Below are 18992 nucleotides of genomic sequence, written 5' to 3' on the forward strand. Positions count from 1 at the left end.
CTGCCCAGCCAGAGATGGCCTCTTTTCCTGCTTAGCCCCTCTACGGACTGCTGTGTGCGTGTGTGTGTGTGTGGTTGTGTGTGTGTAACAGACCAAGCAAGACAACGTGTGGCCGGTTGGACAGTGATTTTGGAATCTGTTTCACCCTCAGGTGACTGTCAAACTGTCAGAAAAGCAGGTTTGTTGCAGGCCGAGATGTACCTCACCATGTTTATATTTGCAGTTATTTTCCCCTTTGAGTGCTAACATCTTGTTGACAACGCTGTACACAGAGAGGCTGGACAGGTAAATAAGTCACACACATCCCCCCGATCGGCAGGAGCCTTTTCAAGAAGCAGGATAACCAGACAACAGGCTTTTTTTAAACCAATGTCGACTGCTCATTTGTGGTTATGAATTTTACAGTCACACGACTATTTGAGGCTTTAAATAGACCATGTTTTATGCAGCAAATATTTAATTATTGAGTGACACGATTTACGAAGAAGAAGTGGAGTTCAAACACTCGACACAATCTTTTCACAGTGGTAATCAGCAACAGTTCATGCATTCAGCGGAATATGCTCAGGCTGCAGCATGAGACCAAACCACACGGCAGCTGCATGGGCATTATATCTGAACCATCCATGTGGTTTATCACTCTACAGATAATAATGAGCCTCTTAGTTTATCATCGTACACTAGACAATCTACTCTGCCCATTGTCTCCTCTCCCTGGGTGAGTGCGCCCTGCTAATCGTCCCCCTCATCCCTCCAGCAACAAGGACAAAGTGAGAAAAGGCCCCTTTCACCCAACACCTGAATACCTTTTTACAGAACACAGGAGCTTTCATCAGGACAAGCATCGACCAACAATGAACGGACACAATAATTTGGCACGGGGAAACCGGCGACAAAGAGTTTGGTGGAACAACATTGCGAAAATGTTCATTTTTTTATGATCCAGCATGTGAGATTAGTTGTGGGTATTGTTCAAGCCTGTTATCAAAGAGGAACAACAATGGCGGCGAATGATGGAACAGGCTGGTGCTGAACAGAAAGTTTTTGTTTCCCCAGTTTTCAAAGCCTTCCCCTACGAGTCGCCATGGGAGAAACGATCACCCTGACACAGGTCCATTGTTTCTGTGGCGGGTGTAAATACAAGAGGCCTAATGTGTCTGTTGTTTACAGTTTCTGGCTCGCAGCATTCATCACTTCCCAGAAGATAGGTGATCAAAGATAGAGGCAACAGGATGCCAAAGAGATATCACAGAGAATGTGAGGATTTACATCTGCACCGCTCATAAAACCAGACGCTTTTACAATGGATCTGCAATGGGCCCACAAGGGCCAAGCACGACTGGGTGTGAGTGTGTGAGTGTGCACAATGGATTTCCAGTATTCTCTTGTTATCTGCTGTGTGAGAAACACCTATGGGAACCTCAGCAGAAAAACGCAACAGCAGCAATTTAACACAAAGGCCCAAGTAGCTGAATTATGCCGTCAAAAAACCTCTGTCTTGGATGGAAGCAGATACACAATCCCTCAAAAGCGCACACAAACTTGCACAAACACACAGCCAGATACAGGCTTCACGAGCACATCACAGAGCACGGAAGGGATTACAATATTTCCCCCCTCAGCCAGATTAGACAAGATCAAATTATTTCCCTTCTGTGATGCCAGTTTGCTGCCGTCTAATGCCGGCTTTTCAAACAACACAAGGTTTTTATTGTGGGAAGCGCATAATGCTGCAGATTTCAAATTCCTGTCAAATGCGGTGCGACAGAATGCGGCGGCTCCTCTCGCATTCAGCAGGAGGAGGCCCACGCAGGCCACTTACACTGGCTCCGACTAAGCTGTTTATGTCCCCCATTCAGCAGTTACAGAGGCCAGCGAGTGTAAACACAACAGTATCTTTTTAATTGTGCTGTTTCAAGCCTCGCTTCTCTGTCGAATTAGAGAGCAGACCACTCTCCGTCTCTCTCCCCCAGTCTGGCAGATTACGGGGGCCTCGCTGTAAGGAAATGCCGGGGTGGCTCGGTTTGGGTTGTCACAGAATCAGCTTAAACTTTGCTCAGCGAGCATGGCGAAGAGCGATAACGGCCGGACGCTTGTTTGCGGTGCAGAGATGCTGCGGGCAGGGGGAGCGGCTGGGTGCAGGCGTGCCACTAGTGTGTGTGTGTGTGTTTGTGTGTGTGTGTATACGTCCAGCAGACTTTTCCCGCTTGTTGTCCCCTTATTTGTTAGAAAGCCGGAGATAAGGAGAAACAGAGTGAGCGGAAGAGACTGAGATAGGTACTTTGTGTGTGCATGTGTGTGTGTGTGTGTGTGTGTGTGTGTGTGTGATACAGACACTGAGTAAGTAGCTCAGTGTGTGTGAGTGAAAGATCCTTCACTTGCATTGTGTACAGTGTAGAGTACAGTGGGTGCATTGTACACATGTAGGAGGAGATGGAAGTTATATAGTATCTCCACATGTTAACAAAATGATGGTGGTGGCCAGGAGTGGTGCTATGATTTCAAAGGTGAAGGGGTGGAACAAGAGCCCCCCCCCCTCACCTCCCACACACCCAGAGTCTCCAATAAACCTCACCCCGCATGTCTTTGGACTGAGGGAGGAAGTCGGAGTATCGACAGAAAACCAATGCAGAGACAAGGACAACATGCAAACTCCTATAGAAAGACCCGTGTAGAGCTGGGATTCAAACCAGAAACCTTCTTACTGTGAGGCGACAGTGCCACAGGTCAACGTGTCGCATTTTATATATTTATCATCATCGTATTTTGCTCAGGCTATTATAATTTTTTCTTACTAGCATCCTTGCATCTCCTGCAGCTACACTGTATACGATCAATGACAGCTGTTAGACTTGTTAGACTTAAATGGGCTATAAACCAAGGCTGCATTTGCATTCGAATTGTTTGAAAGAATTACATGTTGATTTGAATTTATCGCATTAACTTATCCATTTATCTTAAGCTACAGCACAAACACTTTCTCATGATCCCGCTTCTGTGACTTTTTGTTATTAGATTTCCTGTTTTATTTTGGTCGTGTCACTTCCAGTCTATGGTCACTTCCCTTTCTGTCATTTCACTTCCTGCTTCCTGTCACTTGCCTCATACTCACCTGTCACCTGATCAGTCCAGTCCCTGTGTTTACCTCCAAGAAACCCCAGACAGACCATGCTTTGTCATTCGTTTGTTGCCAGATTGTCCTTCTACCTTCATGGACGCAGCCTCTGTAGTGTATTTCGAGTTCAGGACTTTTTACCTGCACACTGATTTTTCCACCTTTCCCTTTTGGATTAGTTTTTGTGGTCATTGCCTCCAGTATCTCCATGTAAGTTGTCTCCCTGTTGTTACATCTGCATGTGGGCACTTCCCCTGAATTTTCTTTCAACATAACGTGACATAATTCACACAAAAACACAACAGTTTTCAGCTTGCGTAATTTTGGTAAACCCATATTAATAAATCCTCCTCATTACGCAACTGAAAATACAAATCAAAATTTTTTCAACTCAATTCCAACCATTAAACTTTCCAAAGAATGGTCAACATACACGGGACACGTTGGGTTTTAGATCTTTAAACATTGTCTTAAAAATGTGGGGGCAGGAATATATAACCCTGGTGGTCGAACTGAGGTCTGCACACACTGAAGCAGTTAACCTTTTCTGTTTTTAAGAGCTGTGGGAAAGAGACAGGGAAGTCTCCGTCTGTCACCTCTGGCATTCAGGAGAGAGGAGGAGAGGGTGAGTTAAAGAGGAGAAAAGAGGGGAACAGAAAAAAAATAAGGGGGAGGGGAGCTTATGAATATTATAATGACACTGGTAGTTTTTTTTCTGCAATAGATCCAGACCTTGATATGTTCCATGATATGAGAGTGGCATGATCCTGTATATTGTATTTCTCCTGTCTTAATAGGAAACTGAGTGAGTTGAGGAGGTGTTGGATCTATTTTTATTGTTAAGATCAGTTATATTTAGGGTTGTGTAGACATGTAAGGCTCAGGTTTGAGGATCTCAATTAAATTGTTGTTTTATTTATTTCAGTTTTTGGATAAGTTTACATTTAGGTCCAAACACTGCAGGATTGACTGACTGAAGTCTGACCTTGGTGAGCAACATGGTCGAGACCAAACTCTATTCTCATGTCTGGTTCTGCACAAACAACATTTAATATTCATTCTGCATTTAAACTGAGAAACTGAATGTGGATGACAGGTGTTCAGCATGTACTGTAAAAGAGAATGAAGAAAGAAAACATGAGAAGTAAGGCAAGTCAAAATAGATGAGACAGCTCAACAAGTAGACTATTGCTGTTTGTAGAAACATTCTTGGTCCCCAGAGGATGAATCCAAGTTACTTTTTGTTTATTTTGTTTGTTTATTTACAACCTTTGCATGGTAAGCCACCAAATTTGGCGTGGATAACTGTAGCCACTATTGTCAATGAAAATGTATGTACTGCTAACTTCTTACTGTGACTAGTTCAAAAAAGTCCAAGCTGAGTTAAAGCAAAATGTGAATTTCAAAAGAAAATATTGGAAATCCTACTTCCGTTTTGGCCTATAACCCATCAAACTGATTGAAGAGGTGAAAAAGAAATGAGGAACCGTACCCATTCCCCCTTTTACCCAGAAGTTATAATAAAGCAAATATCTTCAACCTAAATAAACAATTACAAACACTGGCTAAATATGAACTTTGTCTCCTACAATATCCATTATGTATTTGAACAACTTTGTTGATCCCCTTACTCTTTCTGAAGGTCCACTATCAGGTCAAAATGTGTGTATATATTTTTGGGGTTTATGATGAAATGGTTCCAAAACCAATGACATTTTTATGATATATTTATGACATGTTTTATATTCAACTGTACATTGCTTTAGTGCTAATGAGCAAATATTGGCAAATGCTGACAGGTTAAACAAAGACTGTGAACACTGTAAATATTATACCTGCTAGAACAGCATCATGTTAGCATTGTCATAGTGAGCATTTAGCACGCTGATATCAACATTCAGCTCAGTCAAGGCACTAGCACGAATATTTATCAGGAAGAGAAATTGTTTATCCCTGAACTCATATGATGCTTAGGAACAATATGTACTTGTTTTATTCTTAGTCAATGTTTTTCTTATGCAAAGGCAACCATCTCATCTGTATTGTCTGTTAGAATCCTGTGAGACCTTTGTTGTTTTAAGCTACAACCAATGTGGTTTAGGTGTTGTATAATCATATTAATGATAACTTTATTTATATAGCACCTTTTAAAATAGTTGTTTTGACAAATAAAAATAAGAACACAAAACATAAAAGACAAGAAGCAATTTAATACAATGTCATTTAAAATCAAATACAGCAAATTACATAACACCAACTCTAAAATCAAAGACCGTAAATAAATTATTTTGAAGTAATAGCAAAAAACAATCAAGTAAAAGCCATGAAGTAAAAGGTGTATGTGAACATATTGGACTCACACACTGACATAGCTGAGGTCAAGGTTTAAGTTCAATGTCTGAGCCGGAATTGGCATAGTTAGGCCACATAATTAAAATAAATAGATCTAAAAATTAAGTTGTACTCAAAGAATCACCGGCCTATTAAATGTCTGTGGGTTTTTATGAGAAGTTGGCGGAGCTGGACAGCAAATACGTTTGTGTGAATCTCACCTGTGTAGTTCTTAGAGAGCACCTTTCATTGCCTTGATTGTTAAATGTCATTGATATGCTCTTGGTCAGGGAAGATCTTTTAAAATACATAAATTCAGCAGTAAAATTGTATTTATATTAATATTTTCAAAGGCAGAGAAAAAAAATCCGGTCTGAAGAGCACTGAGGTGATGCCTATTAATCCCCTTCTATCCGACAGCGGCGTCAGAAAAGGTAGAATTGTGAAATGACAAGCCCCTAAAAAAAAAGTGAACGAGCACACTTGAGCGATTTCGACTACAGCTCCCCTCAACCATGCCTGTGGTTTTGAAAAGGAGGCGAATATGGTGAATTCTGTCTCTCGACTGACGCAAAGCCAAGTGGACAGGCAGGTAATAGGAGGGTGAGGTGGGGAGTGAGACAGGCATGGAGCAATCATGAAAACGAATGCAAATGGAGGCAAGGGCAGCCATGGGAGGTCCAGGAGCATGAAGAAGAGTGTACTTAAAAAAGGATCTGTTCAAAGAGCACAGAGGGCCTAACCCCTCACTAGACAAATGGTTTTAGAATCATGGATAACTTGAAATAAGAATACAAACATATAAGACGTGGGGTACCTCCACCGAGGCCCAACAGTCCCCTTTGGAAACCACATATAAATTCACTTGATCCAGATATTATTTTGGGATCTGCAACATAAATATCAGTTCCCTCTACATGCCTTTTTTTTTTTTCATCCCAATCCATGAATTATTCTGAGAAATCAACTATCGTGTAATGTTAAAGAAAGTGAAAAGCTATTCTGGATCCGCCCACTGAAACAGATCCACATCAAAATCTGTTGAGTTCTTCCTCGAGTCGTGCTCCACCTCTTCACAAAATTTCATGGAAGTCAATTGAGTATTTAACTAACTAAAATTTCTTTAACATTGTGAGATCGTGCTTTTTTGACATTTTTACTGATTTCCCAGGGAGTGATTTATGGCTCTCTATGAGACAATCTGGCATATTTAGGGGACTGATATATATGAGTGTAGATGCAAATCCAAATATCCAGATTACACCTTGCCAAGAGCATCGCATGTTTGCCAAAAGTGACCCACATATGTTTTGGGATATTTGCGCCATATTTGCTTATTTACGAGTGGGCAACAACAAGAAAGCCAGAAGTGTTGCATCATTACCTGAAGTGGCCACATCAGTATGTTGTTATGTTTGGCAAAATCTGTTTGTTATTATTCCTTTTCTTAGTTCTCTCAGATTTTTTTCAGTTTTCCTTTATGTTGTGACCAGGAAATATTGTCTCAAACTTCCTTCTCCTCCTCCTTTGTTTCTCTATGCTCAATGTATAATGTCATCTCCACATTCCCTTCCTTCTCACCCTCAGGTTGACCTTGCACCTGGCTTCCATCTTTGCCTTTATCACCTTGCTTTCTGCGACCCCTTCACCTCCCACTCTCCAACCGTACCAACTGCTTCTCCCAGTTCCCCATATCCCCGTCAGTCCCTCTCCACTTTACCCTCCTATTTCTCTTGGCTCTTCACTCCCTTCCACACCCCTCCTCCCCACCCCTTCATTTACCATACGGTGTGGATGCAGGGATAGCAGCTTTTCTGCTCAGTCGTCCCAGACTGACAAGTACCTTTTTTAAAAACCCCTGCCAGTTTAAAAACATGACGTCGCGTGACCTTCCCATGGCCAATAAATAAATGCAAATATACATCAAAACTGTGAGGGAGTGAGTGTATGTATATATATGTATGTATGCATTTGTGTGGTTGGGTTAAGTTCCACACATGCAAATGCGAAAAAAAAGGAAATAAATGAATGGATATGAATAAAACAAGAGTTACTATTACATCTTTATGATGGAAAAACTTGAAAGGAAGAAGGATTAACTTTTCCTACTTGCTCATGAAAATAGAAACGCAGACAAATAGCATCTTTGTGTGTGGTTGACTACAGTTCTTCGAGTTTAGTGACTTTCCAGATAACTTTGAAGCCAGTGACTGTTGGGGCTCATGATAAAGTGTTGGCAAACATGCATACATAATTCCTCTGTCTCTCTTACGTATCTGGCCTCTTTCCCCGCACCACAGGTTCCGGCCTTCCTGCAGCTTTGAACATCTCAGCTTGTGGTTGCAGATTAATAAAACAGGAAATTAATGAATTTTGGATGAAATCTTCCCAGTTGGGGGCAGCTTGCGCCTCATTAAGGCCTGTATTATTGATCAGATTGAAAACCTCCACTACCTCTGGAACCAAACCGTTAGAACCAGGCGCCCGCTTCCCCCTGGTCCATGAAGAATGCTAATTGCACGGAGGTAAAGGATTAATAGCTAATTGAGCATATTTTCAGACAAATCATCGTCATGGCTTGACACTAAAACGAACGCCTTTAATATGCATGCGGCGTGTCACACACGGTTAGCATGGTAATGTTGTGGAAAAGATTAAGGAAGGTCTTGCAAAATCAAGAGAGCTGTACTGTTCTGGACTTGGGGGAAATGACTGCATGAGGTATAGACAGTAATTGGCACATGCTTTAAACTTGCAATCCATCAAATATGAGCCTTCAAATGTTATTTGTAAGAATTTAAAAGGTCGTTTTCTATCGGTGGTTTGCATTTTCATTGGTAGCATCACATATAATGTCCGGCTTCTTCGATAAGCATTCAGCAGTTGTAAGAAAATGTGACTTTGACACTTTAGCGGAGATGTTCCTTTTTGCGAGAACTGCAACATTTTAAACTCTGTCCTTGAGGTTAATCTTTTTTCCCTGCTCTTCTCTGCTTTGTTTGAATCTCACAGTAAACTCTGAGCTTGTGCTCTTCTTTCCAATTCCGCCCCCCTGCCCACACCACCCCACCCCCCACAGTGTGACAACTATATGCAGTTGCATCCTCCATGGCTCCATTTTGTTGTTTTTCTCTTCGGTGACCATATTTTTTTCCCTCCACAGCAGCTTGCCATGAAAAATTGAATGGAAGCTAAGTGACTAATGCATTTTCTCAGTCGTATGTTGAGACAATAAAAAATTAACAATAGAAATAATTAATTTTGATTGGTGCCACAGTACTAAAAAACTTGTGCACCTATAACTAATTCATATCTCATGCAAATTCGCCTCTTCTCTTACATGCAAAATAATGTTGCATCCATGTTCTATAAATTCTGAAAGACTTTTAACTTATGTTCCGGCGTGTTGTGATTTCAACATGCCCCCGTGCACTTTGGCGTGGCTCTGAAATTTTATTTGCTTTTATTGTGAAGTTCCGCCCAGTCATTTAATATGCATTTAACCAGAGGTAAACATGCTTCCCGAGCAAGATTTCGCTTTGTAACTATTAATTCTTACCTTTCTCCCTGGCATGGCTCATTGTCACACCATTGTAAACATCTCTCCTTTTGTTTTGCTGTCTGTTGTTTGGCATATCGCTACCAGCCCCGCACGCCTTGGATTTAACTGTCATTTAGCCTAATGCGGCATCCAGTTCTCCTTGTTTACATGATGTTAGCCTGACTACTACCACGTTAGTTTGTCTGTTTCCTCAAGCGATGCAACAAATAGGTCCAATGTTACCGGGATACCTACAGCACAAAGTGTGAGTCACCATCTCCACAAGAAGAACAGAGCTTCTACTTGACTCTTGTGAATGGGATTGCTTCACTGTAGGGTGTAAGAGTCATTATTTGACGTGTCGGCAACAATTAAAAGATTCACTCTTACACACTTGGGTATAAGAGTATAAGTGGAAAGGATTTTTTTATTTTATTTGACTTGGGTTTAATACACTGGCAAAGTAAACGGAGCAACGCAGAGCAATATCTGCATCAGAACTTCAAGTACTTCATGCACTGTGGTATTGTAGAGATTGCAGATGTTTTACCTGTATGTTCTGATCAACCCTTTTTGTACAGGAATAACAATGCAGTGCAATTTTCAGTTTTGTCCTTAACAAGTATTTTTATCTTATATTGCAAGATACTACATGTCTCTGTAAGTGAATGTACTGCACGCTCCGTAGTTTTGTAGTGAACAAAGGCAGCTTTTATCGCAGGTGACAGATGTTTCACCTGTATGTTGTGATCAGCAGCAAACATTTTATCTATTTATCAACCCTATTTGTACAGGAATAACAAATAACACACCGTATAAATAACCAATATGAACGTATAAATATTAGATGATCTGGTGTTTAGCTAATAAAACCTGATGGGAAGTCCAGGACAAAAGACAGTACAAAGGACACAGTGAAAAATATGGTAGAAAAAATACTTGAAACATATGGTTAAGACTTGCCTCAAGCTGCAGGATTCACACTCACAAAGACGAGTAAAGTTCTCCCTGTAAACACTGCTGAGCACACACACACACACACACACACACACACACACACACACACACACACACACACACACACACACACACACACACACACACATCCTCTCCTCTCTGCCCCTCATGATCCCCTTGTTATCCCCGTATGGCATCTTGCTGAATGAGTGAATCCATCCTGACAACAAATGGGATATAAGACAAAGAATATGTTTCCCTTCACTCTCTCATATTACTAATAGATAGACTGTTGGGTTGCATAGCATAAATACTTTAACCACGTCGTCTCCATTTGTAACTGTGTGGCCCAAACTGATTCAAACAGGAACATATGAAATATGAATTGATATTTTATAATGGCACTTTGTGTGTGAGTGTGTGTGTGTGTGTGTGTGTTGCATTGTAGTGACGCTCTGCAGGGACTCTGCAGCCCTTGTAGACAAAGTAAATTGAGGAAGAAGAGAGACCGAGCTTTTCTGTGGGGATTTGAGTTGAGATGGCAGGCAGCTGGAGCAGGTCAGTGCAGGGAAAATGTATCCAGCAACGTTTCTGCCCTATTTACCCCCTCAAACTTGCACACGACCTCATAAAACACACACACACACACACACACACTTTTAAAACCACAGTCACATGCAAAAAAGTGTTTGTTTCTTTCAGTGAATGAAGGGGATAGATTAATAATAATATATTAACATTACAGGCGAATATGACAAATGTGCTGTCATAGTCTTGTCACCCAGTTTAACTAAATGTAATTTGCTTAGACTCATGGAATGGACAGAACAAACACCAACATTTGTATTGTAATATCATACAGTTTAATATCATGCATAAACAAGGCAGTATTCGATTTTGTTCAGGAGTTTATTCAAAATGCATTTTTGGAACCATCATTTTTATTATATTTTTTTATTATATTTTTATTATGACCTTTTATATTGCATGGTAATGTTGGATGCTGTTTAAATTTTTTGCATGCATTATACCCATTTGTGCATGACCTTTTTAAAATTGTCGGAAAAGCAAAACTGAATTTAATATTAAAATTATACTAAAACAAGAAAAACGTAAAAGCAAAGGTCCTATAAAAGACTTGAGGGAGGAGGGATGCTGGAGAGGAGTGAAAGCTGCCCAGGGGTGGAACACGGTGGTTGCTTACCACAAGAGGGAACCTAGTTAGCTGAGCAAATGCACAGAGCATGTAGACCAGAAGCAACATGGTTTCTCGGAGCTTGTACTACATTCCTGTTGGACATCATGTCAACCCAGGGCTGATCCATCACACTCAGGAACACCATACACTCTAGTTGTGCATCTCCGACCGCAGATCTGTCATTGTAAAGTCTGCAGAACATCTTGTCTGTCTAACACACACACACTGGAGCTAAACTGCTGTACTACTTAAATCACGGGTCCATCATCGCACTGGGTGAAGAACATCTAGTCTGTCTGGTTGCGAAGTTAGGACTGCGGATTGGAGCAATTACGGCTTCATGGGTTTTTACACATGCAGCACCCGCACACATACATAGTAAGAACATTTGGCTTTAGCTTGATTATGTCTGTGTAGTACATTTCACACGTCATTACACAGTGAGTTAATTAACAGAATATTAATAACACAAATAAATACATGCATATACAAACTGTGCGGCCCTAAAGCGTCTCAATAGCTGTTTTCTGACACTTAAAGGACCAAAGTCACTGACTTTGTGAACAAAGAAATAGAAAAACATAAAGACAAGCATACGCCGTGTTCGCACATTAAGATATGGATAAATGTGAATTCTGGAGCACTTAAGCACGCAGGCTGCAAGTCTTCTCTAAATGAAGTTGACCATATGCTGTCAAATACAGTCCTGTGGGCAAGTAGAAGTGTAATGCCACTGCAAATAATTTACAACCCGGCATACATTAATCTACTAGAGCTTCAAGTAAATCTTAATTTTTCCATTACATTGTCATTAAAGCCAAATAAAGGGCTTTTTGCTCATAGATGAGACATTTTAGATTGTGTCCGAAATCCCAGATTCTTTCACTCCTCCCTACTCACTGTAGACAGCTCAACGTAGAGGACAATATAATGAGCTCATCGGGAAAATGAAGAAGAAGAAAAACGTTTGGGCAAACGAGCGTCAAAACTTATGAGAGCGACCTTCAAGTCTCAAGAGGTTCCTGAGTCTTAGTGTGAAAGTATTCATGTAAACATTTAAAATCTAAACTAGATAAAATTTCAGTAAAAAAATGATGTAATGACTTAATATTAAAAGACGCAAACACTGAGATGGGACACAAACTCAAACAAATGGTGCCTTCATCCATTCTGCTCACTCAGTGTTGGAATCACACATAACTCGGGTCCTTCAGATTTCTCTTGTTGCCGTGTCTCCTGCGGACATATATTCAGTCGACAGTGGTTTGCTGTGCATTGTTTCAGAGTTCTGAAATTCCTCTACTGGCTTAACACTTTCACCAGGTGATAACTTGCTGATTCTGTCTTTAATTCCCAGTGAGTTTTGAGAGACGGCCACAGCAGAGACAAAAAGACAGAGAGGCAGAGGCAGGCTGTCCATCCAGCTCAGAGAGATACCAGCTCGGATACAAACATCAACCTCTGATTTCCAGATAATCGCTTAATTCTCTCCTTTGTGATGAGTGGACACTGAATCTATCAGGAGTGATTGGGACAGTTGTGTCTTTGGAGATGGAGTGTGTCTTCCACTAATCAGAAGGTCAGCGGTTCGATGCCCAGCTCCTCCAGTCCGCCTGGTGAAGAGACGTTGGGCAATAGACACATGCGCTCATACACGCGATGTCTGACCATACACAGCTGCATATGCACGGAGCCCCATGCATATGCAGGAACAATGTCAGGTCACACACACGTTACGTTTTCAGCATCAATGGACACACACCCATCCGAGCTTCTGACAGAGTACCCCGGGGATGGATAGCATCACATTTAAACACTTAACAGAGCAACTGGCTGTCTCAATGTATCTCCGACTCTTCCTCTCAATCCTACAGCTGCTGAGAGAGATAGACAGATACTGCAGATGTTCCTGCTAATGGATCAAAAGACAAATGGGGCTTTAAAAGGGAGAGCCGCCCCACAGGAGTGGTGTGTCCCGAACAGATAATTATGTGACATATTCTTTGTCTGGTGATTTTTATCATATGCCATTTTTTTATTAGCTCAGATGAAAATGTATTCGGCGACCGCAGCAGTGTAATGTATCATATTGTGTGCTACATATATTATTATGTTCTCTCTGCGCAATGATTTTGTCACAATGGCTGTCATCATAACAGTGACGAATAGCATTGATTTTTACATTGTTACATGTGTATGCTCATTATTTCATTATGAGCATTGTGCATATACGTAAACTTGCTAAAATAAATCAATTAATTTGCTAACTGTATTAAAAAAAAACTTGGTAATGCTTGAAATTTTGTTTCACAGAGAAAAACTAGAATCGTAGAGCGCATATCTCTGCCAAGGTCCAACAGTCACTGTATGAAACCATATTTAATTTCACTAGATCCAGATTTTTATTTGGATCTGCAACAAATCTCACAAACTCATAAATATCAGTCCCCGAAATATGCCAGATTTTTTTAAGAATCAAGATCCAGGAACTATTCTCTGAGAAATCAGTGACAATGTTGAAAAGCGCAGTTTTGCAATTTCAAAGAAAGTGGGGAAAAAAATCCAGAGTTTAATGGATTGTTCCCTGACCCAGACCACATCCTTTCAAAAGTTTCTTGGTAATCCTTTGTATATTCACATAAATGATGATACTGACTGAAATTTTGGCCTTGTTTTTCAGTTTTGATCATCTACTCTAGAAATAACCTGACGTTTGGCATATCATTCGAAGGAACCAATCACATACCAGTAAAATCAAAAACAACCTGATGAAGGTAATCCAGGAGTCAGTAAAATAATAGTATTCAAAAGGTTAAAAGCTGATAATTTGTGATGTGGAGCGAAACAAAAGCAGAGATCAAGATTTTGAGAAACCAAATCATACAAGGTCGGACAGTGGGTCTACAGGGAATGGGTGACAGCAGTTACATCCCAAGTGACAGAAGACCTAACAGCCTGTTTTAAAGCACAGTTACAGAGAACAAACTGGTTTATGATCCAAGAAACACAGGGAAATGTCACAGTCTACAATATGGGAACTCCCCCCTTGTTTCAGGGATTTGTGTCATACTAGATTAGCTAGCTGCTGACAGTATAACTACTATATACTTAAGAGACTTTTATCAGTCTCAGCTTGACTTACTGCAGTAGCAGAGAAACGCTCAGATATTCCTATGAACTCGCACTGAGTTTGAAGAACTTGCCTTGCATGGTGAACAGACTGGAGGAAAATGTTAATTTTTTTATTTGTATTCTGTTTACTTTGTACAAATAGAAAGATTCACTTTATGGAGACATAGATTTGACAGATCTGATAACTGAAGTGTTGGATCAAAGACATAAAATGTGAAAATATCAATAATGTTGTTTCATCTGTTTGAGGGAGGACTGTGAGAAAGAGGTACAGAGAGAATGGCACTGAGAGAGAAAATGGGAGAGAATTAAACCGTTAGTCAAATGTTATTAATGACTCGCCCATATGCATGTGCTGGTCAATTAACCATTCACAGGTGAATGTATCCGATAGGCAATGCGCTTTCTCTGTGGCAAATCAAATGAACTTCGATAGCATCAATGGCATCCCTCTCTTATTCCTGCACTCATTCATTCTGCCCGTTCTTTTAATGCATTGTCGGCGGCGCGCTGGTGTCCTTTTGGTTATCAAACTATCGCCAAAATTTGCCCACCCCATCTATCGAGGCAGAGAGAGGGAAGGAGGGCGGCGAGGGAGGAGAGAGGGAAGAGCCTAATTACTTTAGCCTGTTCCTCTGTCAGGTCATTAATAAAACCTAGTTATCTTCCCGTGACACCCAGCCAGGAGCCTCCCTCCGCCGTATCTTCACCTTATCTACCATAAAATATTTGGGAATTTTTTTTTTCTCTGAAAATAATTCAAGATATTTGTCTGGGTTAGATATTAAGAAAGTTGCCCCGTGCCAGAGATATTCATGGCATAATGGAAAAATCCCGCTAAGTGTGGGAGCTTGTGTCTGCTCCCATGTGCATGTCTGCACACGTGTGTGTTCCAGCTGGATAAATGTGCTAGAATTACACTGGCCTCGGCTTCATAAACATTGATGGATCTGGGCAACCTGCAAATGCAGATAAGGACTGTGGAAAAATCACTGGGGCAGCTTTTTACTTCTTGGCCAATGTATATTTAAAAAGGAGTATATATAGGTTACATATGCATTACTTATTCCTTTGCCCACATACATCAATGACAAGCGGGGGGAAATGAATAGTCAATAATAGCATGGCGGGGGTTGTCCTGCCGAGTCCAGCCTTGCATATTTTACACCTGCCTCTATCAAAAAGAAATAGTAGCGTGATATTGAGTTCATTTCCTGTAGTCTAACCTGTTTGGCCTGTTTGCTCGGGAGTCTGGTAGATAGAAAACAGAGTGCAGACTCTGTAAATCAGGTAGAAAACATGGGCCGGTCCTGTTTTTTTGTTGCCTGCTATCATTTGTCTAGCTACAAACCAAGTTTACATTTTAAATCCACGGCCAGCTGTATCAAATCGGACAAACTGCTGACTGGGCCTGTGAGAGCTGGATAGCACCACAGTGTAGTAAAGTGATCATTCATGGATATTATGCCAAGGTCACTTGGGTAATTTGTCTTTTGGTTTGTGTTAACGAAGTGAAATTGGACCATTTCAGCTGTGTGGCTCAGGTTACTCAGGTATTACTATGAAACACACATGTGTGTGTTTGATGTCCCCATAATCCTCCAGATATAATCCATATAATACCCATCCACTTCCCTCTCATCTCCCCCGCAGCTGATGACAGATCTTTTCCAGCTGCTTTGAAACAGTAGCGCCCTCAGCTGTGTTCAGGTCTCTGATCGCACAAGAGCCGTATTCAGCGGGAAATGGAGTCACTCGATAACTTGGATATGGATCATAAAATATGCTGTTCGCTCAGAATGTCTCATCCAAAGCATTCCAGGGGAACTTAACCCGACAGGCGAGGGAGGAGGACAGAGAGCTCAGAGTGTCTGGAGAAAACATGAACAGGTGTCTCCTCGTGTTCACCGGTCAAAGAGAATGAAAAACTATGTTCAACCAATTTCAGCTAATAAAATATGTTGTATCTAAGAGCAGCAACGTAGGCAAAATATCCTCTAATTCTCATGAATTGAAGTTTTCTCATAGATATAACTCTGTTATTATATATGTATAATATATTGTCTTATTGTATCCAATTATACCCCTCTAAAACATTTACATAATATGTACAAAAATGTATCATCTGTGCTGTGATTATTTGTGTTTGTTGATTTTGACTTTATGGAGTCATTTTCCATTGGAATACATCGTAAAGGACATATGTTTAATTTCAGATACTCGTACCAGTTCTTCTGCATGTCTTGTGCTGTGGGTCTTGTCACCTAAAATGCAACCATATTCTAGTTGTCTAATCCCACCTCTGCCTTAACCATGACCTTTACCACACCATGGTTTCCATGAACAAGCACATAATTAACAGAATTGGTTCAAATTTAAACATTTGATGTTTTATTAAGATACAAAATTGCTTTAACCTACAGCGACCCACCAATGGGACACTCTGACCTTGGTAACACTATTTTAAGTTTGTTCTGGTCGGCACTGAAATCAATCTTCACGCAACCTTGACAGAATACACATTGTCTGAAAACTCCACGTTTATTGGGCCTATCCGTGCAAAGCATTTTCTGATTTGATTGCAGCATGTTGGCACACAAAACGGAAAAGCTTCTTTGTAAGAAGATTACAAAGACACACGTCAAAGTGGTAAAGTGGTTCCAATGAACCAAATATTTTTATGTGTAGTCAAATTACATTTTGACAGTGGGGGAAAAAGTCCAAAAACTTGACCAGTCTTGTTTGCGATTACTGATAGTGACGCTGAAATGACCATAACCAAAAGTCTTGTAGAATATCAACTATTTTTATTTTGCATATATTATTTTCAGGCTTGGGCCCAAAAATGGGGTTGTCCACAAATCAGTTGAGTTAACAGGTAATTTCTCATTGAATTACATATTGTTATTTTATCAGTCTCAACCTGAACTGTCGGACCTGTACTAACATATATTCCGTTTTATCAATTCCATGAAATCAATATTTTATGTAGATTTGAGGGTAAAACGTGCATAACAACCAGTTGGATAAAGATTTAAGGATCCGATCTTTTCATAAATGTGTGTGTGAAATTGTAGTGTATGATGAGAGCTAATCAAAGTTGACTATATCCTTAAAGTACCCCTGCATGAGCACACGCTCCACACTCTCTACCCTCACTGTCAAAACTGGGAGTGCGTGGGCACGACGAAAGAGCATGTTTTATAAATAAAGATTGCATATGCTCTTTGTTTATCTTAGATGGCCCTGTAGATAAAGTCAACATCGCAGCTGGCGCGCACCAACTTTGATTCAATCACACAGCTTTCATCTAATATCCCCCAACACACACACACACACACACACACACACACACACACACACACACACACACACACACACACACACACACACACACACACACACACACAGAGCCCACCCCCTATGATTCAGGGTCAGCCATGCCCATCTCCTCTACTCTGCATTTAGGACTCATGAATAAGTAATGACGTCTCTCATCACCTCAGAGCACTGACAGTCAGGCCAAGAGCTTTCATCTGCTCCAGCCCATGTTCAATGTTAATGTTTTTTCTTCCTTCCTGATCATGTGACAGACAAGCAGCTGACCCGAAACCACCATAAACAGCAGCAACCTGTAAGTGCATGACGGTGAGGAAATGGAAATATCTCACCAGATCATTTGATTTTCATTTAAAGTCATTACTCAGGCAGGGTCAGCTCTCAAGTTTGCAAAGTTTTGTCACAGCCCAGTGCAGAAATGTGTGGGTGCTAAAATGAATTTGTGAAATATACCGGAGGAAGAAAAAAGGAATTGAATTTGTAATGTTACCGTCTGAGTTGCTTGAAAGTGATATAGGATCTTAAATACAGCCCACATCTGCCAGGAACTAGAATAAAACAATGTTTTTAAGTCTCAGAATAGCAAAATAGATGAAATATCTTAGTCAAGAGAGAAAAAATGGGCATAAAGTTAGTAAATGCTTGTGGTTTTATTACCTCCAAGGATGTTATGTTTTCACCTGTTTGTTTGATTGCAGGATTTGCCAAAAAGTGTTGAGCTGGTCTGCATCAAACTCAGAGGAAAGATGAGGATGGGGCCAAATAAGAGCCCATTCAATTTTGGTGCGATAATGGTCCAAAAAGCTGATTATTGATTTGTTTCTTTCCTCACTAGCGTTTCCATGGGCACCAATATTCCCATAATAACCTTATTATACTAAAAGTGTGAATAATAGCATTTTCTGATGACCTCAAGACCTCAGAACATCATCTGACACATTGGTGTAGTGGACGTAACAATGTGCATCCTAATCAGACTGTGCTCTTTGACATGTAAATGGGAATATGAATGGAATATTTAGCAACTCGTGTAAAAACCATAATAAAACAATGTCTTGTTTTGATTAAGGTCAATAGCTGTTCATGTAATGGTACTCACTGAAAGATCATTTTGATACATTTTTAGGAAATAACACGAATATTGATGTGAAAAATCTGATGTTTATGGTGTTAAGATCTATGAGCTTGTACAACTTCATGAAGATTATCACACTTCTCTCTTGTTGGACAGACATGTAGGCTTGTTAGGCCTTGGAAGAGGTATGAGCTCTACTGATTGTCACTCTAGTTATAAACATGTCTCCGAGGTCACAGTATTGAAAGAAGCACCTAATTCAACATGTGACCTTTTGATGATTTTGAGTCACCCTAGAACCCAA

The 18992-nt window shown here is 40.5% G+C and overlaps 1 long non-coding RNA gene across 1 annotated transcript; it reads left to right on the forward strand.

Moving 5' to 3' along the window:
- Positions 1–3132: 3132 nt before the first annotated feature.
- On the forward strand, positions 3133–13367 carry LOC118114026. Its single transcript, XR_004697413.2, has 4 exons — positions 3133–3325; positions 3674–3740; positions 4041–4104; positions 12500–13367. It is a non-coding gene; the product is annotated as an uncharacterized LOC118114026 (long non-coding RNA).
- Positions 13368–18992: the final 5625 nt, after the last annotated feature.

This window comes from Hippoglossus stenolepis, chromosome 8 (assembly GCF_022539355.2).
Source record: "Hippoglossus stenolepis isolate QCI-W04-F060 chromosome 8, HSTE1.2, whole genome shotgun sequence".
Classification (NCBI taxonomy): Eukaryota; Metazoa; Chordata; class Actinopteri; order Pleuronectiformes; family Pleuronectidae; genus Hippoglossus; species Hippoglossus stenolepis.